The following is a 26,288-nucleotide window of genomic DNA, read 5'->3' as shown; positions in this document are numbered from 1 at the left end:
TCCCACTTAAAAGATGAGGCCTGTAATTTTCATCATAGGTACACTTCAAATATGACAGACAAAATGAGGGGAAAAAATACAGAAAATCACATTGTAAAATGTTTTATTTATTTATTTGTAACTTGCACAATTGGTGGCTGACTAAATACCCCCCCCCCCACTGTATATTCACATTATTATTAGTATTGGATAGAAAACACTCTGAAGTTTCTAAAACTGTTTAAATGAGGTCTGTGAGTAACAAAACTCATATGGCAGGAGAAAACCTGAGAAAAATCCAACCAGGAAGTGGGAAATCTGAGGTTTGTAGTTTTTCAACTCAGCCCCCATTGAAGATATAGTGGGATATTAGTCATGTTTCACTTCCCAAGGCTTACACTAGATGTCAACAGTATTTAGAACCTGTTTTGAGGATTCTACTTTAAAGGAGGGGCTCATAAGGGCTCTTTGAGTGAGTGGTCTGGCAGAGTGCCACAACCTCGATCTGGCGCGCTCCACTTCATTTGTACAGACAAAGGAATTGTCCGGTTGGAAGATGAATTAAGTTTTATGTTAAAAACATCCTGAAGATTGATTCCATACTTAGGTTGGCATGTTTCTACGGGCTGTAACAGAACTTTTGGTCCGACGTTCGGCGCGACCTGAATGCGCTTTTGGATTTGTTTACCAAACGCCCTAACAAAAGAAGATATTTGGACATAACTGATGAACATTATCAAACAAATCAAAACATTTATGGTGGAACTGGGATTCCTGGGAGTGCATTCTGATGAAGATCATCAAAGTTAAGTGAATATTTAAAATGGTATTTCTGAGTAATGATGACTGCCTAATATGGCGGGTATCTTTTTAGGTGCTTTGTTGTCAAAAGGCTGTACTCAGATTATTGCATGGTTTGCTATCTCCGTAAAGTTTTTTAAAAATAAATCTGACAGTGGTTGCATTAGGGAGAAGTTTATCAAAAACTTCCATGTATAATAGTCATATCTTTATCAATGTTTATTATGAGTATTTCTGTAAATTGATGTGGCTCTCTGCAATATCACCGCATGTTTTAGAACTACTGAATGTAACGTGCCAATGTAAACTCAGATTGTTTAAAAAAAAAATGTTTTTAAATATGAACTTTATCAAACAAAACATACATGTAGTGTGTAAAATGAAGTACTATGAGTGTCATCTGATGAAGGTCATCAAAGGTTAGTGATTCATTTTATCTCTATTTTTATCTCAATTTCTTTGGCTGGAAAAAATGGCTGTGTTTTTGTGTGACTTGGTGGTGACCTAACAATCGTTTGTGGTGCTTTCGCTGTAAATCCTTCTTATATTCAGACACCGTGGCTGGATTAACGAGAATGTTATCTTTAAAATTGTGTAAAATACTTGTATGCTTGAGGAATTTTAATTATGAGATTTTAGTTGTTTTCGATATGGCGCCCTGCACTTTCACTGGCTGTTGCGGGGGGGGGGGGGGGGCTGAGGCCTGTGGACTAGTGGGGTGCAGGATTTAGATATGTTTCTGCTTATAATTTCCAACATTTTGGTAGGCCATGTTAGTCAGCTTGTCTATAATTAGATACATGTCGTTTATCTTCTGTCATTACACAGTATGTAGCCCTAGAATACTAAATAAACCATTGCTTACCAGAATATCATACATCGATAGAGTGAATGCTTCAATCTAGTTGACGTCGGTAAAGTTCTCTGTCATCTCTGATTCTTCCAAGGAGAAAAACCTTTTAGGGACCAGGGAGAAAATTAAAATGTCCAAATGACATCAATTTGACCGATTGTAGGGAAACAGAAAGCTGTGAAAACAACCTAACATGTTTCTGATAAGATTTCAGTTTCTTTTGGATTTTGTGGTTGAAATACTATCAGCTTTATGATGCTGATAAACATAGAGACCGTCTGTAAAGGTGCTAACAGCGCATTTTCATTCTCTCAAGATGCTGAATGAAAGAGATAATATTTCTCCACTCCTGTTCCCAAGTCAAAATGTGGCCTAGATTTGGTGTTTTATTTTACTGCAAGAAATGCCTTATTCTGCAGGAATTAATATTAAAGTCCAAGTGAGAGGTATATAGACCAACAGTTGGTGTGCAGATTTCAGTTTCCATTTATCCCATCTGAACAGTAGGCTAAAACTCCCTTGCCGTGCCATAGGCCTATTTGAAGTCCCTGTCTTGTGCCTGTTGAATTTGTATAGCACCTCACAATCACCACATACCCAAATCGTTCCCAGACATTACTTTTCTGCCCCCCCCCCCCCCCCCCACTCTCTTATTTTCAACTCTCCATTTCACAGCTTCAATGTAGCCTATAGATATAAATTGCACAAGAATAATGCATTTATGGACTTAAGGTATTGTTTTCTCTTTATTCAACCCGCCAGCCATCCACCTTGCCCTTCCTCCGCACAACATTTCATGACCATAAACACGACCGAGCCACAGATGTAACAGCGGGGACTGCGGGTTACGAGTCAACCCAAGCATCTCTTTAAAGAGGAGTGTTACTGTAGCTTGGCATTTAGTCACGTCACACTAGAACAATGCAGCTGTGTCAAATATCAACTGAGACAATAGCCAGAGCCCAGAGCCAATGAAATAGCAGCACCTAGCAAGAGCAGGGCAGACATTAAGTCTATTTAAAGGTGAAGGAAATGATAGAAGATGTTTAATACACGCATGATTACCAAACATACAACCACACACTCTCTCTCTGGGGATGGGCATGGCTAATCAAATATCCGGATATCTGAACGGACGGTTCGTATTCGAACAATTGAGAGTATTCCATTTTTGGAGATCATTTTTAGGCCTATTTTAACAATGAAAAAGCTTCATCTAAATTATATTGTCCAAGTTACATTGTTACACACAAGGACATACTATGACATTTGAAATGCTTAATCGAATAAAACAAAACTTTATAATGTAGTGTTTACTTGAGGCTCTTTGAGCTACTGCTGCTTCAGACGCAACGTGGTGTTGACAGTCATTGTTTACAGTTGTGCCGACAGTTCTGAGGACTCACAAAGTAATTGCTTTATTTTCACTCTTATGGACTATAGGTTGCATTTGACATGAAAAAGGTATTTTTATTATCATAGTGCATGAAGCCCTATGGTCAGCCCTGACAACGGTATGCTATTTTCCCAACTTCAAATAGCAATTAGCCTACAGGCACACACACCAATGGTGAGTCCTCAAGACCTGCCGGCAGATCAATACAAAAAAATAAAATACAAAAAAAAAACTTGTCAGAATTTGTTTATTTTTTAAAAACAAAATCAGTTCTATGATGGGAAACATCAGACTTCTCTTTCACCTTTGTTGTTAGCCTAGGCTACTCTTAGCCAAAAAAAATGTGCTGCTATAGCACCCTGGAAACACCTGCGCACTGTCTGAGACATATTTATTACATTATGTTGCAAAACATTTCCTAGATGGAAACAAACGTAACGAAGCGGGAAGGGACCGAGCCGAATTTATCCAATAGAAACTATTGTTTTGGTTAATTATTAGCTTATGATTACACCTCAGCTGTTTGCATCATTGTGATTGGTCAATTTTTTATATTGTGAATATCAGGAAAATAAATATTGATAGTATTTGAACAGTGAATTAAATCTCCTGTCCAAGTCACCCACAAAATTCAAATCAGTGCAGCCTGCTCTCTCTTCGCTAATGATGTGAGTGTGTGTTCAGTCTGCCTGTTGCATGTAGAACATCCTAGCCTATTTAATGAAAGTTACGAGGCAAGAAATTGCAAAATTACAGCACACCATTGCGAGATACAACTTTGATTGCCGATAGATAGAAACAGAACCCTGCACTATGCCTATCTAAACAGTGCCCCTCCTCTCTCTCACAGTCCCTTGCTAGTTCACTTGTGTTCGTTTGTGTTCTCGGAAGTACAAGTAATCAGTCACCTCCATTCCAAAAATACAAAATCTTAGGAGTCAATTCCACTGAATGTCTTGGTAAGTCACTGTATTTAACAAACTTTGAGGCACTTTTTTTTTTAGGAGAGAGCGGTCTGCACAGACAGCTCAAAATTATTTGATTGACAGTTCTGGTTGTCGAGAGATAGACATGAATTTTGCTTCAGAAGCGGCATTACTTTACAGACAAGTAAAATGCCCTTTGTGTCGGCATTTAAAAAGCTGCAATGCAACCTTACAAACAAACACGCCGCAGATCTATCAAGTGTATTTGTATAAAAACTGAGGTAGACATAATTTCATTGCCCGACCCTAGCAGTCATACATATGCAGTGCTTGACTTGGACTGGAATAGATGCCAGTACTGTTTATATTTAGGTACAGGAGCGCCACAATACTCTTGAGATAATATTCTTTAAAAGGTGCAGGAGCTCAAGCAGTAGAAAATGTGAAGTGCCGGTACTCGCCTCCGGTGAGCTCCTGCCCAACTCAAGCACTGTACATGCATAAGAGGACCATTATTCTGCATTGTGAATTGGTGTGGAATGTTATGAATATTTCTTGAAATTTTAATGGAAAACAGATTTTTTTTAAACAGCGGTTGAAACTAGAGGTCGACAGATTAATCGGAATGGCCGATTAATTACGGCCGATTTCAAGTTTTCATAACTATTTTTGAGTGCCGATTTCTTTAAAAAAATAATAATTAATAACTGACCTGCCTAGTTAATAAAGGTAAGAACACATTCTTATTCTCAATGACGGCCTAGGAATGGTGGGTTAACTGCCTTGTTCAGGGCAGAACGACAGATTTACACCATGTCAGCTCGGGGGATCCAATCTTGCAACCTTACAGTTAACTCGTCCAACGCAATAACAACCTGCCTCTCTCTTGTTGCACTCTACAATGAGTGTTACGTGAATGCAGTTATCCAAGGTAAGTTGCTAGCTAGCATTAAATTTATCTTACAAAAAACAATCAATCAATCATAATCACTAGTTAACAACACATGGTTGATGATATTACTAGATATTATCTAGCGTGTACTGCGTTGCATATAATCTGACTGAGCATACAAGTATCTAACTGAGCGGTGGTAGGCAGAAGCAGGTGGGTAAACATGAATTCAAACAGCACTTTCGTGCGTTTTGCCAGCAGCTCTTCGTTGTGCGTCAAGCATTGCGCTGTTTATGACTTCAAAAGCCTATCAACTCCCGAGATGAGGCTGGTGTAACCGAAGTGAAATGGCTGGCTAGTTAGCGTGCGCTAATAGTGTTTCATCACTCGCTCTGAGCATTCTAGTAGTTGTTCCCCTAGCTCTGCATGGGTAACGCTGCTTCGATACGTGGCTGTTGTCGTGTTGCTGGTTCGAGCGAGGAGAGGGACGGAAGCTATACTGTTACACTGGCAATACTAAGGTGCCTATAAGAACATCCAATAGTCAAAGGTTAATGAAATACAAATGGTATAGAGGGAAATAGTCCTATAATTCCAATAATAACTACAACCTAAAACTTCTTACCTGGGAGAAGTTCTAAATGAAAAACAATAATAAATCGGTATCGGCTTTTTTGGTCCTCCCATAATCGGCATCGGCGTTGAAAGAAATCATAATCGGTCGACCTCTAGTTGAAACATTAAGCAAAATATTAAATTTGTCACATAGCTAGTCAGATCTTGCTCTATAAAGTGGTTCCTTCTAAATATGTCCAGGCACACAAACTCAAGAAACATTTACAGTGAAACTCAAAGGATATGCACCGACTGGCACCCTATTTCCTAATGGGTCCTGGTCAAAAGCAGTGCACTGTATAGGGAGTAGGGTACCATTTGGGACCCAGACACAGCCTGTCTGCCTAAAGGAGAAGCTGTGTGTAGGGAGGAGCTAACCCAGCCTCCTGCTAGTAGCACATTACTAATACAGCAGCCAGGTTCAATCTCAGTTCACCAAACCTCAATCAAATAATCCACTACAGTAGAAAAGTAGGCTACGGTACAACCCCTCCCTGTTCAATGTATGTGTTCACAATTCCCTAGTAAACGGACGGACGGACGGACGGGGGGTTGACAGTGAATGACAGTTTGATTCAAGTAGGGCTGTATAAATTGAATGTACCTCGCAAAATTAAGATGCAAACATGGCCCGAGTTACATAGGACACACCAGATTCATCTTAGCCTAAAACTGTGTGACAAGAACAACTTGGTACATAGTCTACCAGAGCTGCCAGTTACCTCTTGTATCAGCTACTGCAGCCCAGGGTTTCTTAATGGGTGCTTTCCCAAGTGTCTCTACATAGAAAAGCCTTTCATCGACTTAAGCCTTTGAGAGGCAGCAGGGAGGGACAGAAATTAGGGAGTTAGGCTGTCTGGGGAAGTCCCGTCCTACACTCTCCAAACGAGGTTATAGTTTGGATGTAATCATGATGGAAAGTGAACACCATTTTAAAATAATTGTATGTTGACCAACCTTGACACAGCGTGCGCGCGCACACACACACACACACACACACACACACACACACACACAACTTCGCTCAGCGTCACACAACTATCGCTCAGCATCACACTCATAATAACCCAGGAGAGTAAAGATCCAGTGAGGGTTTGGAATGTAAGGTGACCTCCCTTGGGCTGTTGCGTCAGAAAGTGAGATCAGACTGTGGCAATGACTCAGCACTACCTCACTCTACACAAAGCACCAAGTAGACTACAGAGAACATTCTGGAGGATGTTTGATGCAGCCAGGGTCAAAAGTAATGCACTGTGGCCTATACTACGGACATAGGGTCCCAGTTCAGACGTAGACCAGGGTTAGGGAGGAGGAACAGAGCAGTCATACACCACTGATTCCAGACACCTCTAGAATGTTTATTCACAAGGTGATGTCATAGAGCAGGAGAGAGAGAAACCACGAAACATTCATAGCACACATTTACTCGTGACTTAGGCTACTTCCTTTGCATACAGTATAGCATGTTTTTAACCTCTGGTCATTTCCATGTTTAAAAAAAGGCCCCATGAGCACCAACATGTGAAGTTCATGTCAAATCTGGTGACAAATAAAAGCTATGAGTCTGCATTTTTGAGAAATGAAGGCATACATAACTTTAACCATTTTCCATCCTCAAAATTAGGAATAATCAAAGGCTTTGGTTTATGGTCAAACAGACGGAAAAGTCTTAAAATGCATTTGAAATATATCAAAACATAATAATGCAGAAGTAAAGACACTGCCAACTAATATCAACACATATTTTGTTTAATAAACATTGGCCTGTGCCTTAATTCTGTTACCAAAAGCCCACATATCTTTAAGATATTTTCTCATTTCTCTCGCTATTGAGGGAGGATATTGAAAGTTCACAGAAGTAACCAGGTAACCATATTTATTTGGTTTCTTAATTATTAAAAACTTGAATTTAAACAAATTGGTAACAGAATTTCCTTAAAATCAGTAAAGGAATTACTGCAATTGAATTGGCTACAATGGGAAATCAGTAGTCACAAACCAGTCTTCCCTTAAATTGGCATATTATTATGTTAAACGCTGGTGGTCAAAGCTGGCTCTCTCCCTCTCGCAAATACATTTACATTTACAATCAAAAGTGAACTAAACAATCAAAAATTAACAGTAAACTCAAAGGTTTCAAAGGAATCGACATTACAAAATGTCATATGGCTATGTATAGTGTTATAACGGGCAAATAGTTCATGTACAAAGGGGAAATAAATAAACACAAATATAGGTTGTAATTACAATGGTGTTTGTTCTTCACTGGTTGCCCTTTTCTTGTAGCAACAGGTGACAAAATCTTGCTGCTTTGATGGCACAGTACTTCCAATATATATGGAAGTTTATCAACATTTGATTTGTTTTCTAAATCTTTGTGGGTCTGTGTAATCAAGGGAAATATGTCTCTCTTTCCTTAAGGTCAGTCATAGTGGTCAGGTATTCTGCCACTGTGTACTCTCTTTCAGGGCCAAATATCATTCCAGTTTGGAAAGAATTTAACATAAAACAGAGTAATGTGTCAAGTAATTATGTTTTTGTTTTCTCGTGATTTGGTTGGGTCTAATTGTGTTGCTGTTGCTGTCCTGGGGCTCTTTTTGTGAACAGACCCCCATGACCCACTTGCTTAGGGGATTCTTCTCTAGGGTAATCTCTCTGTATGTGATGGCTTTGTTATGGAAAGCTTGGGAATCGCTTCCCTTTAAGTTGGGGGGGGGGGTATGGTGTTCTTTGGATGCAACTCAGCATTCTTTGTCCTCCGAAAATGCAGAGTTGAGTTTTTACCAAAAAGTAATATTTTGGTTTCATCTGACCATATGACATTCTCCCAATCTTCTTCTGGATCATCCAAATGCTCTCTGACAAACTTCAGACGGGCCTGGCCATGTACTGGCTTAAGCAGGGGGACACGTCTGGCACTGCAGGATTCGAGTCCCTGGCGGCGTAGGGTGTTACTGATGGTAGGCTTTGTTACTTTGGTCCCAGCTCTCTGCAGGTCATTCCCTAGGTCCCACCGTGTGGTTCTGGGATTTTTCCTCACTGTTCTTGTGATCATTTTGACCCCACGGGGTGAGATCTTGCGTGGAGCCCCAGATCGGGGGAGATTATCAGTGGTCTTGTATGTCTTCCATTTCCTTTTTTTAACCTTTATTTAACTAGGCAAGTCAGTTAAGAACAAATTCTTATCTTCAATGACTGCCTAGGAACAGTGGGTTAACTGCCTGTTCAGGTGACCAAATACTTATTTTCCACCATAATTTGAAAATAAATTCATTACAAATCCTACAATGTAATTTTCTGGATTGTTTCCTTCTCATTTTGTCTGCCATAGTTGAAGTGTACCTATGATGAAAATTACAGGCCTCTCTCATATTTTTAAGTGGGAGAACTTGCACAATTGGTGGCTGACTAAATACTTTTTTGCCCCACTGTGTTTTTAGACAGATCCTAATTGGGATGTCAAATTTACATTCCTTTTGATGGGGTAGAAGGCCCTTCTTACCTTGTCTCAGAACGTTCACAGCTTTGTGAAAGATACCGGTGGTGCTGCTGTTCAGGCCTAGGTAGGTGTCGTTTGTGTGCTCAAGGACAACGGTGCCTAGACGGAATTGGTATTTGTGGTCCTGGCAACTGGACCTTTTTTTTGGAACACCATTATGTTTTGTCTTACTGAGATTTACTGTCAGGGCCCAGATCTGACAGAAGATCTAGGTGCTGCTGTAGGCACTCTTTGGCACTCTCGCTCACACACATACACAAGCCCCCTCCCTCTCTTTCCATTTATTGTAACCCGCATCTAAGCACCAACCAACACCGGACGTCAATGGAAGTTGAAAAGTGAATGAAATTTGGTCAGTCGGCCCTGGCCTTGATTTCAACGTCCAAAGAATATGTTTTTGATAAGATCTGGGCCGGCATTAATTTCATTGTCCACCGATGTTTATTTTTGGTCCAGTCCAGCCTTGATTTGGCCCATACATAGACATCCACGATTGGTTCAAATCAATCAGAGACGTTTATGTTTTACACGTGTTAAGAGCACCATACAGTAAAGATCTTTTTTAAAAGTTGAGTATAGTTCAGTACAGTCCTGTATGGTACAGTACTCTAGAGTATACTATAATTTACTGCATTGTACTAATCCATTAACGGCAAGAAATTGGAATTCATTGCCCTTGACAATCAACCGTTCTCTGTCATGGATGACGCTGGCTTTCGCCAACTGGTCCAGCACCATGATCCCCAGTACACACAACCAAGTAGGGCGCTATTTTTCAGGTGTTGCACACCGGATGTTACACAGTATTGTTGAAACGCATATCCATGAGCGTCAATGCTATTAGCTTCACAACTGACATTTGGGTCAGCCCCATGTGCATGCGGAGTCTGACAGCACAGTGGGTTGACAAGGATTTTGTACTGAGGAAAGCCGTATATAATGTGCTGGTTCTCATACCGCTGCTGCCATGTCAATGGCATTTGAGAACATGTTTGAAACATGAACACACTCCTAACTCCATTCGAACAACTGACTCACCAGCTGCGTCTGCAGCAGACATCATACCCTCTGTCATGGCATTGAAACGCCTGCTAAATAAAACTGCCGACACAGACCGTCGGGTTAAAACTTGCAAAAGTACTCTACTAGAGGCTCTGAACAAGCGAGTCGGTGGTATTCTCTCTGAGCCTTTACTGTGTCGCCACCATGCTTGATGCTAGGTACAAGTACCGCTACTTCGACGCAGACAAGAAACAGGGTTTACGTGAAATGTTACAGACACAGATGGACAAAATGGAAACGGACACAGTGACAGTTGGCACCGAGGAAGAGGACCCACAACAGAAGAGGCAACAGACAGAGATAAAACTTCACTGCTTGGCATGTATGAGGAAATCCTGGGTGAAAATTAAATGACTGAACCATGAAACAGCACAGCAAGTGAAACAAAAATCTTTTGGTCAGTGTGTGTGTTCCAACTATTTAACTGTACTATAATGCCACTCAAATTCTAAATATCAGTTATCGGTATCGTGTTTTTTGGCAAGGAAAATATTGGATATCAGCCAAAAATGTCATATAGGTGCATCCCTACTTCTCACCGTTGAATTTGACATATTTATCGCACCTATACAACCAGGCAAGCAAGAGTGGCTCTCTAACACACATGCGGTGATACAAACAAATCCACATTCTCATGGATGACCCTGAGCCATATTGCTCGCCAGGCATGGCGGTGTGGAGCCGAGCGTTGGAAACAGGACTCCTGTTACAGAGCCCTTTAAGACCAACCCTCCCAGTCTAACCAGTTGCAGGCATATAAGAAGCTCCACCCAGCCAGCGATACCCTGTCCAACCAACCGCAGGCTGCGTTTAGGACATGGCACGAATTTCACACAATCACCTTATTCCGATGAGGCCCCTCTCACCTAGTCATGATGCGTATTCTACGCCCATCACCCTATTATGCACAGAAGTAATTAAATTAGGTTAATCTTCGGTGGAGGCAGCCTTCGCAGAGGTAGCACCAGTAAAACCTGAAATGGATCAACCTCCAGTACAGAGGGAAAAATGTAGGCTGTGCTAAAAAAGGTTCAAATGAGAAAAACAGGCTAGTAATTTTGTCATAACACAATATACTGTACTTACCATTTATGATGGTTAAGCATAAAGGCCTAATGTTGGTCAAAAACATGCTAAGTATGTCACAGGAAGGCCAAAAAGATCATCAAGGACATCAACCACCCGAGCCACTGCCTGTTCACCCCACCATCATCCAGAAGATGAGGTCAGTATAGGTGCATCAAAGCTGGGGCCGAGAGACTGAAAAGCAGCTTCTATCTCAAGGCCATCAGACTGTTAAACAGCCATCACTAGCACATTAGAGGCTGCTGCCAAAAGGCATAGTCTAGGAATCACTGGCAATGGTAATGTTTACATATCTTGCACTACTCATCTCATATGAGTATACAGTATTCAATAGTATTCTACGGTATCTTAGTCACTTAATGTTTATATATATGGCATTACTCATGGCATGTGTATATACTGTTTTCTATACTATATCTTAATTCGTTCCGCTCTGATATCGCTCGGCCATATGTATATAGTCTTAATTCATTCCTACATAGATATATGAATATGTTGTGTAATTTCTTAGAAATTAATTGTTAGATATTACCGCACTGTCGGAGCTAGAAGCACAAACATTTGGCTACACCCACAAAAACATCTGCTAATCACGTGCATGTGACTTATAAAATTTGATTTGAAATAGGGTCTATCGGTAAGAATTATATATACAGTTGAAGTCGGAAGCATACAGTAAAAATTCCCTGTCTTAGGTCAGTTTGGATCACCACTTTATTTTAAGACTGTGAAATAATAGTAGAGAACATTTATTTCAGCTTTTATTTATTTCATCACATTCCCAGTGGGTCAGAAGTTAACATACACTCAATTAGTATATGGTAGCATTGCCTTTAAATTGTTTAACTTGGGTCAAAAGTTTTAGGTAGCCTTCCACAAGTGTCCCACAATATGTTGGGTGAATTTTGGCCCATTCCTCCTTACAGAGCTGGTGTAACTGAGTCAGGTTTGTAGGCCGCCTTGCTCGCACACACTTTCAGTTCTGCCCACAAATTTTCCATAGGATTGAGATCAGGGCTTTGTGATGGCCACTCCAAGCTTTAACTTCCTGACTGATGTCTTGAGATGTTGCTTCAATATATAATTTTCCGTCCTCATGATGCCATCTATTTTGTGAAGTGCACCAGTCCCTCCTGCAGCAAAGAACCCCCACAACATGATGCTGCCACCCCTGTGATTCAGCTGGTGTTCTTCAGCTTGCAAGCATCCCCCTTTTTCCTTCAAACACAACGATGGTCATTATGGCCAAACAGTTCAATTTTTGTGTCATCAGACCAGAGGATATTTCTCCAAAAAAGTACGATCTTCGTCCCCATGTGCAGTTGCAAACCATTGTCTGGCATTTTTATGGTCCTTCTCCTTTTGTGGTCCTTCTGTAGCTCAGTTGGTAGAGCATGGCGCTTGTAACGCCAGGGTAGTGGGTTCGATTCCCGGGACCACCCATACGTAGAATGTATGCACACATGACTGTAAGTCGCTTTGGATAAAAGCGTCTGCTAAATGGCATATATTATTATTATTATTATTATGGAGGTTTTGGAGCAGTGGCTTCTTCCTTGCTGAGCAACCTTTCAGTTTATGGCGATATAGGATTCATTTTACTGTGGATATAGATACTTTTGTACTTGCTTCCTCCAGCATCTTCACAAGGTCCTTTGCTGCTGTTCTGGAATTGCGTTGCACTTTTCGCACCAAAGTACGTTCATCTCTAGGAGACCGAACACATCTCCTTCCTGAACGGTATGACGGCTACGTGGTCCCATGGTGTTTATACTTGCATACTATTGTCTTAGCTGATTTATTTTGATTTTCCCATGATGTCAAGCAAAGAGGCACTGAGTTTGAAGGTAGGCCTTGAAATACAGGTACACCTCCAATTGACTCAAATTATGTCACTTAGCCTATCAGAAGCTTCTAAAGCCATGACATCGTTTTCTGGAATTTTCCAAGCCGTTTAAAGGTTCAGTCACCTTAGTGTATGTAAACTTCTGACCCACTGGAGTTGAGATACAGTGAGTTAAATGAAATAATCTGTCTGTAAATAATTGTTGGAAAAAATACCTGTGTCATGCACAAAGTAATGTCCTAACAGACTTGCCAAAACTATAGTTTGTTAACAAGAAATGTGTGGAGTGGTTGAAAATGAGTTAATGATTCCAACCTAAGTGTATGCAAACCTCCAACTTCAACTGTATATATATATACACATTTCATTTTTACATCAAAACAATATCCTACCTATTGACTGAGAAACATCAATGACTCTCCCTCACCTGGTCCAGTACCAGGTAAATCCATCAGACTCTGCAGCTACTCAGATTACAGCTGAAGGTCATAACCTTTATCTATGCCATCCGTGGGAACCATCCACAGACTCACATTAAACCCAGCCCTTGAATGCGATAAGGATTTCTCCAGCATGCAGCAGTTAATGTGTCCGGATCAAAGTTCCCAGGCTACACTGATAATGACTGTGTGTGTGTGTGTGTGTGTGTGTGTGTGTGTGTGTGTGTGTGTGTGTGTGTGTGTGTGTGTGTGTGTGTGTGTGTGTGTGTGTGTGTGTGTGTGTGTGTGTGTGTGTGTGTGTGTGTGTGTGTGTGTGTGTGTGTGTGTGTGTGTGTGTGTGGAGCAGTTCAGCTGTTGCAAATAAATTCATTAAAAATCCTACAATGTGATTTTCTGGATTTTTTTCCCCCTCATTTTGTCTGTCATAGTTGAAGTGGACCTATGATGAAAATGACAGGCCTCTCTCATCTTTAAGTGGGAGAATTTGCACAATTGGTGGCTGACTAAATACTTTTTTGCCCCACTGTAACGTAGGTACATGACGCAATGACGCCATGTAAAAATGTTGTGCTACAAGTGCTGCACAGCATTCCTAACCTAGCCCACAATGTCTGCTATGTGGATTTAGCAGTCAACAAGTTGAGCAGTCATTTGAAAGAGTAAGACAATTTCAGCGAGACAATTCAAAGGAGAAATCCATCAAAGCCAAGATAATGGAATTCATTGCCCTTGACAATCAACTGTTCTCTGTCGTGGGTGATGTTGGCTTTCGCCAACTAGTCGAGCACCGGTACACATCACCAAGTGTGCTATTTTTCAGATGTTGCCCTGCCGGAGTTACACAGTAATAGCGTCACTGCTATTTACGACATACATACTATGGAACACAGTTTGGGTCTTTGCGTGTTAATAAAGATACTGTAGCACTGTCAAAGATGTACAGAAAAAGTCTGCAAACAAGCAAACAGCGGCCATGATCGGTGTGTTTACAATATCGCAATGGTAATAATAAAGCATAATTTGTTTGACCACAACTTCTGGGGTGGCTAGCTTTAGCTTGGTACATAGCTAGCACCAATACAACCAGCCTGAAAACAATGACCAGTAGAAACTGCAGTCATTTTCATTATTCTAGACAATGATTTAGGAATCAGTGTGAGTAAGTACTAGCTAGGTTGCCACATGTTCGCCTATTGAAATTTAACTTTAGTTCATGAAAATAAATAGCTAGCCAGCTACTTAACCCTGTTGCCCAAAGCTAACGTTATAAGCAGCCAGCTAGCTTCATCTGGCTAGTGCAGCTCGACCGGACCGGGTAATGTGTTGTGAAGCTAGCCACAATAAGGATCAGGCACTAGGGTTGCAGACTTGGAAACTTTCCATGGGAAGTTAAGCCCGGGAATTTTGCTTAAATTCATCAAAAAAAGTTAGCTTATAACAGTGAACCTTTTTTGCAGGATACAAAAGGCAACTCTAGGACTTGAGGCATATTTTGGTTAAACTATCCCCAATTCAATGGAATTGCAACCCTCTGCATGCACAGTGCATTTTCCCATCACATGTACAGCTGATTCTCAAGATCTTGCACACCAATGAGATGCTATTGAGCCCATACTATTACACTGTCTGAGCCAAGGACTACATGCTTTCTGGTAAGTTTTGATTACAATACTGGGTGGGGTGAATATATTTTATATGACATACGTGATTTTTTGTTAACTAGTAAATAGTAGCCTACAGCAAAGTGTGTTTAAATAATTTCTAACTTGTTCATTTCTGCTAGTTAGTTTTTGCTACCATGTGGGTTTTAACTTGCTTGAGCCTGCTAACTGAGGAGTGTTATGTTTCATTTTAAAACATTTATCTTACAAAGGAGTTGTTTAATCTAACTGCTTAACTATTTATCTGTACATGGAATTGTATTTGTTTTGACTCAAATCTTTACAGGAAAATGCCACGGGCACTCTATGATGTGTGGAGACATTTCACTGCAGCTAATGTAGAAGGAAAAGCTGTGCACATCTGCAAATACTGTGCCAAATCACATGTGAAGAATGCAACAAAGATACAGAATCATCTGGCAAAGTGCATGAAGTTCCCTCAGCGCTCACAACAAGCAACCTCTGACAAAAAGTCCCTCTACCTCTATTTGAGGTGAAAATGATGAATCAGACACCTTATGCATACACAGACAGCTATGTATGTAACTGGTTCACCTCTCTCTGATGCTCACAGGCAATGTGTATTGGAAGAGATTTCTGAATGTTCTTTGCCCAGCATACACCCCTCCAAACATACATGCTTTATCTACTCATTTGCTGGATGCAGAGTTCAACAGAGTTCAATTGAAGGTCAAGCAAATCATAGAGAAAGCAGACTGTATTGCAATCATCTCTGATGGGTGGTTGAATGTTGTTGGGCAAGGAACAATTAACTACATCATCTCCACCCAACCAGTATCCTACAAGCACACAGGGGACAACAGACACATCGCAGATGAGCTGAAGGCAGTCATCAATGACCTTGGACTGCAGAAGGTATTTGCACTGGTGACAGACAATGCTGCAAACATGAAGGCTGCTTGGTCTAAAGTGCAGGAGTCCTACCCTCACATCACACCCATTGGCTGTGCTGCTCATGCATTGAATATGCTCCTCAAGGACAACATGGCACTGAAAACAATGGATATACTCTACAAGAGAGCCAAGGAAATAGTTAAGTATGTGAAGGGTCATCAAGTTATAGCGGCAATCTACCTCACCAAGCAAAGCGAGAAGAATAAGAGCACCACATTGAAGCTGCCAAGCAACACCTGTTGGGGTGGTGTTGTCATTATGTTTGACAGTCTCCTGGAGGGGAAGGAGTCTCTGCAAGAAATGGCCATATCAGTCTGCTGATATGGACAGCCCCATCAAGAGGATCCTCCTGGAGGATGTATGGGAGAGTGGTAAGCAGCCGGAAACCTATAGCAGTAGCCATTGCACGGATTGAGGGAGACAATGCCATCCTGTCTGATGTTCAGACTCTGCTTGCGGATGTAAGAGAAGAAATCCGTACTCTCCTTCCCACTTCACTGTTGCTCCAAGCAGAGGAAAATGCAGTTCATTCCCTGTTGCCTCTAACATCCTCGAAATCCCACCAACATCAACCGCCTCAGAGTGCCACTGGTCCATGTTTGGGAACACACACCAAAGCATGCAACAGGCTGACCAATACAATGGTTGAAAAATTGGTGGCCATCCAGGCAAATGTGATGGTTTTTGAGCCTGATAATGAGCCATCCTCAACAAGGTTGGAAAGTGACCGAGAATATTAGGCCTCAGAGTCTGATGTTCAAGAGGTGGACATTGAGGAGGTCCAGGGAGACAACATGGAAGCCTGAGAGGAGAGCTTTAGTTTAGACTATCATTTTACAAATGTATGTTGAAAACATTTTTGGGAGATGCGATGGATCATTGTGGATCATTCAATATTCCCTTTCTTTTGTTGTTCAGTGAAATCATCCCATGTGAAGAGTCAACTCATTTATTCAAATGTTAAATTCGTAACCAAATAGTTTTTAAATGTCTTTTGGAAGGATTTAATCATTGCAATTATGTCTCCATATGATACGGTAAATATATCCAATGTAAAAAAAAATCCACATTTAAAGGGTATTAATATTAATTTGCATATATTTCCGTTATTCCCACGGAAATTTCCACCTCTGAATATTCCCCAAAATGTGCAACCCTATTAGGCACAATAGTGGAATTTGCGTTCAAAATAAAAGTATGTCATGTCATTGATAATGATGCAAATGAATACAAATAGTAGCAGAATTATGACATACTTTTATTTTGAAGGCTAACCGCAAAGTCCACTATTGTGGCTAATCCTTATTGTGGCTAGCTTCACATAGATGAGTCCAAACCACCATTAATCAATTAAGAACTGTCTTATAAATTAGGGTTATTTTAGATGACACCTAGATTGTTGTTATGCTATGTTTTTGGGGGAAAACATTGTTTGCATCCATAAGCTTAGCTAGCTTTTTTTTAATGACCAGCCCTGTAGGTGCGCGAGACAACTTTACCAGCATCACAGCACACATATGACATATGAAAAACGAGTGATAGTGTAATAACTACATAAAAAAATCTATGAACGCATTAAATGATTATGTGACATGCAATCATATTCAGGTCCTGGTTGGCCAACAAGCTTATTTGATACGTCAAAGTGTTATTTATATATTTTTTGACACGCAAAGACCCAAAAGGCGTTCCAGAGAAATCCTGGTTGAGAATGAAAAGACTGAACAAATGAACAAAGAAACAGCACAGCAAGTAAGTGATAGAAATAGGTTTTGATTATGATTTACTGGTAATGGGGACATACGTAAATGCCAACAAAATAACTTTTTGGTCAGTGTGGTGTGTGTGTAACACTTATTTCACTAGGCAAGTCGGTTAAGAACAAATGACAGCCTACCCCGGCCAAAGCGGAGCCAATTGTGTGCCGCCCTATGGGAATCCCAATCACGGCCGGATGTTATACAGCCTGGATTCGAACCAGGGACTTTCGTGGAGCCTCTTGCACTGAAATGCAGTGCCTTAGACCGCTGCGTCCGTGTGTGTGTGTTAACTATTTAACTGCAATATAATGCTTAAAAGGCCATAATAAAAATGTTGATAATCAGTATCGGGTTTTTTGGCAAGGAAAATATCAGATATCGGTGCATCACTAGTTATTTAACCAATTGACTGGCCAGAAATCAGGGCATTCATCAGCAAAGACACAGTGCAAGCTGACAGTACTTTGGACAACCAAATTTAACTCAAAATGATTGATGAAATCACATTCTGTCAGCAGTATGGTGATTTGTGATTCCTAACTTACATTATACCGGTACTACCAGTAGTAGTAGGCCAATCGATAACACCATGACGGAATGCGTTTGAAGTGATGATGCGCCGCCGAGAACAGCTAGCATGTCCAGCAAAGTACATTGCCAGTGGCACGCACACACTTCATGCCGATCAGCAGGTGGGGGCTTTTAATTGAACAGTACAAACAATCAGAATGGAGAAAGACCCATTAAAATCACTTAAAATGTATGTGTTGCTACCCTTGGGCCACACAATACTCAAAAAGCATATTTAGAACTTGTATTATTCAAAAACATACAATACTATCAAAAATCCAACACTTTTTTTAATACCATGATATGATCTTTGGCCATGTCGCCCAACCCTACTTCTACCATGGGCAAATACCTAGGCCTAGATACATTTTTGTTCAAATCCAAAGGGGTGAAGTCAAAAAAGTGATTGAAATCACATGGAATGACCCAGAGAAGAAGGGATGCATGTAGTTTTGTGCAGTTTTAATTGGGCCAGTAGGCCATCAGGGAGCACAGGCCACAGCACAGTGAACTTTAGACTATAGGTCGGGTTCAACCCATGGGTATACTCACTCCTCTCCTCATACACAGTACAGCGCACCTGGTTTTGTAAACACTGTGCCAGTGGTTTCTGCCTTTGAAGTCTCTTAATCGTTCAGGTTCCTCCACGACAAGGGAAAAAAGCTACAGAAATACACAACAGAAAATGGGAAAAACACAATTGGGTTTGAAAAGAATTCAGAGTTTCCTCTGTTCCTCTAATCTCAAACGTTGAGATTTTAACCAGCTGTCTGAGGTACTACCAAGCTGGAGCAATTAGTTGACAGTAGGGATGTTGTTTTTTTAAACACAAAAATAAAAGCCAGTGTCTGAATAGGCTAACTGGCATAGAGAGAAACCAGTGGTTTGTTTCTGTGTTCCACAATTCACCCAATGATATATGATGCATATGGTTCAACTTCCAGACTGGTTTGGTGGCTTCAGCACAGGAGCGAATGGGGCCCGTGTGTCAGTCGAGCCACTCCCTGCTGAGACTGCAAGAGGTCAGGCTTCCTCTCGACCCTGTCCTGACCTCTAGGATCTGGGCAACTCGCTTGTCTGAAGTTAGGCCTGGAGGGGTGAAACACTTTGGCCTTTAACATCCTACTGAGGAGCCATGACAAGTTCAGGCAGGAGTCCGGTAAATTAGCTCATTACCCTTGTCCTTAGCCCATCTCCCCCCCCCTCCCTTTTTAATCAAAGTTTATTTGGAGATTTGTAAGTAATTTTCTCCTCTGGATTCTCTTCAGGCCATGTACATTGTTGAAGGGGGTCAATTTTTCCTGCTTCTCCAATGTGGCTGGCTGGTCCATGTTTATCTTATGTGAGGGGGTGGTAAAAAAAAACATTCAGGAATGGAGCATTCTGGGAGGAAAGTGAACAAAGGTATTGTTTCAGGTGTGTTCCAAGCGAGGTTAAGTTCAGAGGGAGGCACTGCCCCTTGGTTTGAGATGGGGGAGAGATGGATTGAGGTGGAGGGAGGGGATGTTGGCTTGAGGGCATGAAACGGGAGGGTGTGTGCATCTGAGTGTACTTGGCCTTGGCAGACTAGGCTTACACTATCAAAACAGCCAGCAACGGTGTTGTTTTAGTCAGCCAAATGTCACCCTTCAGCTCTTCCTCCAGTCAGGATTCCAGGAAAGAGACTAGTGTGTGTGTGTGTCCACATAAGCGACAGCTCAAGTATATGCCAAACCATGATGTACAATACCTGCAACCCGAAAACATGAGCAACAACAACTGCTTCTACAGAAAACCACAATAGCAGATCATTTAGATGTATGAATAAAGCTGTGATTGCTCAGACAGATTTCAAGTGTCTGACTGGAACAGATTATTCATCATGAGCTGAAGTCTTCAGAGAAGCCAGACATTAACCGCCTGAGGGGGTCTGAACAATACAAAGTAATAACATCAGTAATACCAACAGGTTCTGCTTCCATCTCGCCAACTCAACAGTCTGACAGGATAAATCCCAAACCCAGTGCGCCTATGAAAACACACTGCAGATCCGTACATATAGATTTGCATAATCATCAGAAATAGGCCTCCATTTATGCCTAACCAGAGAAACGGATGTAGCTTTATGCACATTATGGCCTGTAGCCTACAGCAGTAACCAGCCATACCTCTATTGGTTGTTTCCCGTTTTCCTGGCAACTTGGCCTCTATATTGATTGGTTAGATGCAAAATTAGGAGATAGAAGGATCTAGAATATAGGCAGAGGAAATTGCCATATGCTCCAAGTGGCTAGGTGCTAGAACAGCCTAAATCAAGGACAAAAATGTATACACATACCTTGGTAATAACTTACAGCAGGACTATTTCTTAGTCCACAATATGGTCTTACATAATGCAACATTTCCTACTTAAAATGCAACCAGCAAACCATAATCATGTCATACTTTCAGTTGGCACTGGCAGTATCTAACATTTGCAACAATGAGCCAATTTTCTTGGAGTGGAATGCCCTGGAAAACTGAATAAAGTGGGGCACTGTGCCCCTAAAATAAGGTTATCATTGCTGTGAAGGACAAAAATCTGAGTGGGTGGCTTTTATCCATTCATGTTATTGAAGACCCTCCTCTGGGTCAACCTCCAAATTCATAAACTAGATAATTGTTGTGTTAGCCTCCTTCTAGGGTTGTGCCAATACCACACACATATGTCTGGAAGAGGGCTGATAGGATTCCACAAAGATCTAAAGCGTCAATGGGGGGAGGGGAGGTCTTGCTTTGTCAATTGTGTGGCATATCAAAACAAATAGGAGTGAAAACAGGCAGTGTGAGGATTCACACTTTCAGTAGCACATTCTCCCAGTCCTACACCATATCATACAGGCCATGTGCTCTGAGTGAACAGCTCTCCATTAAATTGGGTATAACATGGACCCAGGCCTGAGCTAGCCGAGCCATCGGTCCAACTCAGCAGCAGACGGGGCGCTCATCACCCTCTATTCATAAAATGTCTCTCTGACTCCAACATGTGGGCTGCAATGGGGACAGGGGCGTGGGGGACCCAGTCGGGCCAATATGTGCAATCAGTAGAATTTTTTCTCTCTACGCTCCAGTCAGGGCTAGTCCCGCTTGTGTATATTTAACCTCCTGAAACCATTTCCCCAAAAGCACGTCACCCAGACCCGGAACTCTCTTGAAATTCAGTCAATGGATTTGCAATCTGCAGAGGCCCCAGTACAGCAGCAGAGCACAACAGTCAAGGCCTCACTAGCTCAGCTACACCAAGAGTGTACTGTGTAGAGTACCCAACCATAATGACAGCAAACAATCATCAGGAAGATAAACTCCCCCTCACAAGACAAACACTGGTGAGATTATTTGATCTTAGAGCAAGTTCACACATCAGAAAATGACAGCATTGAAGTGCTGAGATCACATATGATGCAAGGATATGCAATTTAACACAATATATAATGGAAACCTACAGATCTTGTAACACACTAACCGGGGATTGAGCAGGTTTAGTGTGCAATTAAAGGGATTCACATGAACACAGTTCCTTGTTGACAAATGGATGGGACAAAATTACAGTATCTGCACTGACGTTAGACAGTGTACAAGCACATAGGAGACGGTTCAGATCATGGCATGGCAAAACCTTGATGTGTTGATAATGAATACAATGATTATATTGTTCATTGTTTTTTTTAATCTAGCGGCCTTGTGTATATCGCTAAATCACAATTTAGGCTAAAATAAAATTGTACAGTTATTTAGCAAACTAGCTTGGTTGGTTTATGCTAAAGAAAGTATATTATTTTGATGAAATAATTAATAGAAAACGTCGCGCCTGCAACTGCCAGTGCCTGCGCCATTATGAAAACCTCGCCATAAATGACTAAATTGGAAATGTATCAAAAATGATTACAATGTAATCTATGCGACACCGCATTTTCTTGGTTAACGTTGAAGGATTACGAAAATGGTTCCCCTCTCATGCGATCATTCGATTGAATTGCCTGGGTGTGTACATTATGCACGATTAAGTTTAGAATGCGGTGGCGCAGAGATGCATTATATAGTGGGCAATACAGCAAGCTTGCAAACTACGTTTTTAGACGACCTATGCCAGTAGACTGACTATGGATAATTTGGATACTCAATCAATTGCTTCGGTGAATAAGTCTTGACATTGACACAATTCTATCTGGTACAGTTGAATGCTATTACCAATGTTTTATGATTTTCCCTCGCACTCTCCCATAATTTACGAATATCATGGCTCATCTTGACTGGCTAGTTGTAGATTACTATAATGGTGTACTTGGCAGCAGAACATTCAGCTAATGCAGTAAAAGAGTAACAAACCTAACGTTACCAACACTGTCTGTAACTGACGTTGGAACTTGGATTTGAAATTAAGGTAGACCCGGCTATGGAACATAAAATAAAAAAATCACAAAAAATGTTGTGCATTTACTACGAATGCGAGATAACTGGTGTGTAGGTTACCTAACAAGTTAAACGTTAAATGATGTTACACGATTTCAAAGTTATTTTTTACTACGGAGTTAAAAGTAACAAAGAAAAAAGGAGGAACCTACCACGTGATGAGGAGCCGAGTCCGGGTTATTATTTTTTTTAGAAACAAATCCCGCACTTTGATAGTAATTTCATCAAGGAAACAAAATATGTGGTAAAACAAATAATTCGAGAATGCCCCTTCACAAAATCCGTCTCGTGCGTTCAAATTGGGTAACCCCGTGTTGCTCCCGGAATCACGAAATGGGCGAAACAACGAGTAGTTGAGAAACGGAGTCAGCTTGCTCTCTTCTCTTTGCAATTATTAATGTTCAATCTAGTTTATTTCAAAGGCTGTTTTATTCAAATCGAATTGGTCTTGTCATATTTCCCAACGCCATTATCGACGACTTGTTATGTATTTCCCCCGATAATCCGTTTTATTGTTGCCGTTTTAAGGGAGAGCGTCACACAGAAAATGGCGGCTCGCTCCTCTCCCTCGGATTTCAAGTCTGACAAAACAGAACCCGAGAGCAAAGCCGCGGCGGGAGACATTCCTCACACTCGCCACTAGTGGAACGTCAGCATGTCTCCGCTAGAGGGAGCCAAATTCAAGCGTTCCATTTTCTACATGTCTGAAACTGGGTTGCTGTGTCTTCCATCATGGCTCAATTAAATCGTGACTTGCAGTTATTACATTTCACGCAAGAGCCGGAATGGATACAGTTTCATTATAACTCCGAATCAAAACATGTGATTCTGGAGGATTGGAGAAAGTGAATGGTTATGGGATCATAACCAGGACACACGGTTAGTTATAAATATCTATGATACTACTCTGCAATATAACAGCATGTGTGTCAAAGCATTCCCCTATGGGAAACACTCTTTTCACACCAATTCGATACCAAAGTGACTTTTTCATAGCAGGTTAGGATAATTAATGTAGCAGGTTAAGGTTAGGAAAATAGTTTGAGAAAATGGTTTCAAAAATCACCTTGTATCTAAGTGCCATTAAAAGAGTGTGTACCATTCCCCTCATAGAGGAAATATATGGGTGTTGTATAGAATTATAATGTAATAATGCCAGGGGGAACCGAAGAACACAACACCATTTCTGCAATGCAACAGAGGGCACAGACGGGCAACATAGCTGACCGATTCTGTTGCAAAACCTTTTGCAACAGAAATTGTTTGCTCCAAACGAAAACGAGTTTCTTCTGGAAAAAATCAGGTAGGTCTCTCCCCGTTTGGTTCGGTTTGCTTCCGTTTGGTTTTTAAACAGTAAACAATTTATGTTGCAAGACAATGAATACACCCCTGCCTTCTCAACAAACCCCAATATGGAACATAAAAAACCTTCCCCTGGCCCCGTACCATTTTTGTGTGCAGATCTGAAGGTAACAGATTGGTCACAGTTACATGGGTAGCCTATAGAGAGCAATAGTTATGGCATCACTTTGTACGCACTAACTGCCATGGTTCATTGGACAAAATCTGAGTTTTGTAGTTTTTTTTGGATAAACCCAGAAAATTAGGTCTGTGGTAGGCTTAGGAGATCTTATACATTTTGTTCTATGAGAATCTATATAAGCTAACGTCACTTGTGAATTTTGAAGAATTTACGAAAATAAATTTTAAAAAGCATAAAGGCTTCATAATTCATAAAGGTCATGTTAACTGACTGATATTATCTCATATAACAAAGATCTCCTAAAGCCTGTGTTAACCTCATACCTTATTTTCAGTGTTTATCCCAAAGCCTTATTCTTTACCCCATAAGAATTGGCTGAATGTACCAGAGGTATCTCATTCCCGGTTTTTAGGATGCACAATCGAGAGCATCCTGGCGGGCTGTATCACCGCCTGGTACGGCAACTGCTCCGCCCTCAACCGTAAGGCTCTCCAGAGGGTAGTGAGGACTGCACAACGCATCACCGGGGGCAAACTACCTGCCCTCCAGGACACCTACACCACCCGTTGTTACAGGAAGGCCATAAAGATCATCAAGGACATCAACCACCCGAACCACTGCCTGTTCACCCCGCTATCTTCCAGAAGGCGAGGTCAGTACAGGTGCATCAAAGCTGGGACCGAGAGACTGAAAAACAGCTTCTATCTCAAGGCCATCAGACTGTTAAACAGCCACCACTAACACTGAGTGGCTGCTGCCAACACACTGTCATTGACACTGACCCAACTCCAGCCATTTTAATAATGGGAATTGATGGGAAATGATGTAAATATATCACTAGCCACTTTAAACAATGCTACCTTATATAATGTTACTTACCCTACATTATTCATCTCATATGCATATGTATATACTGTACTCTACATCATCGACTGCATCCTTATGTAACACATGTATCACTAGCCACTTTAACTATGCCACTTTGTTTACTTTGTCTACACACTCATCTCATATGTATATACTGTACTCGATACCATCTACTGTATGCTGCTCTGTACCATCACTCATTCATATATCCTTATGTACATGTTCCTCATCCCCTTACACTGTGTATAAGACAGTAGTTTTGGAATTGTTAGTTAGATTACTTGTTGGTTATCACTGCATTGTCGGAACTAGAAGCACAAGCATTTCGCTACACTCGCATTAACATCTGCTAACCATGTGTATGTGACAAATAAAATTTGATTTGATTTGATTTAGGACTACAAGCTGGCGATCTCTATATAAGCAAAGGATGGTCCTGTGACCTCTAGGAAAATCTCATTTACAATTCTTCACTATATTACTTACAAATTCCGTTCCTTTCATTTGGCAAATGCAAAACTACTTACGGTTTCAGACAAATCAACATCTACATAAGGATGTCATATATTCCACCTGTTCTGCAACTGTTCACTCTACTAATGTGCTATTCTGCCATCTAGTGGTCTTTAGTAGAGTTAACACCCCCTATATTGGATAAATCACCCCTCCACCTGTGTCAGCATCTGACTCCAGCACCATATTTCTGTAGCAGTCTTTAGGTTGCTATGCCAGACAGTGACACAATATTATAGTGATACATCATTTCAGATTATAGTGAAATGTCAACATAGTCATTTATGGAACAATGCACATTTGGCTATCTGTCCAAAGTTATTAAACCAAGCTCTATGCATGAAATAGCTCTATGCATGATGATGACACAATCAATACTGTATCATGAAACACATGCTGTGTATACATACCTTGCAATAGCAAAGTTCACCTCCCACCAAATCCATCCTTAGGGGAAAAATATCCACTGTGTATTCCAGGTACAGTGCATTCAGAAAGTATTCAAACCCCTTCACTTTTCCACATTTTGTTGCATTACAGCCTTATTCTAAAATGTATTAAATCGTCCCCACCCCCTCAGTCTACATACAATACTACATAATGACAAAGAAAAAAAAATGTTTTTAGAAACTATTTTTTGTAAGTTTATTTGTATTTTTATACATTTGCAAACATTTCTAAAAACCTGTTTTCACT

At 40.9% G+C, this 26,288-nt stretch overlaps 1 protein-coding gene across 3 annotated transcripts in view; it reads right to left on the bottom strand.

Annotated features, from left to right (window-relative positions):
- LOC124016319 (KAT8 regulatory NSL complex subunit 1-like) overlaps positions 1-26,288 on the bottom strand; it is a 76,954-nt gene extending 50,666 nt beyond the window's left edge. Inside the window, exon 1 of one of the 3 annotated variants that reach the window (XM_046331868.1) lies at positions 26,003-26,288. The gene's annotated coding sequence lies outside the window, so the exon portion shown is untranslated. Of the gene's footprint in view, positions 1-22,881; positions 23,323-26,002 lie in introns of those variants that run through there. The other 2 variants (XM_046331870.1, XM_046331869.1) reach the window with 2 other exon arrangements.

This window comes from Oncorhynchus gorbuscha, linkage group LG26 (assembly GCF_021184085.1).
Source record: "Oncorhynchus gorbuscha isolate QuinsamMale2020 ecotype Even-year linkage group LG26, OgorEven_v1.0, whole genome shotgun sequence".
Lineage (NCBI taxonomy): Eukaryota > Metazoa > Chordata > Actinopteri > Salmoniformes > Salmonidae > Oncorhynchus > Oncorhynchus gorbuscha.
The sequence above is the reverse complement of the archived record's forward strand: the minus strand, read 5'-3'. Positions and strand labels throughout refer to the sequence as shown.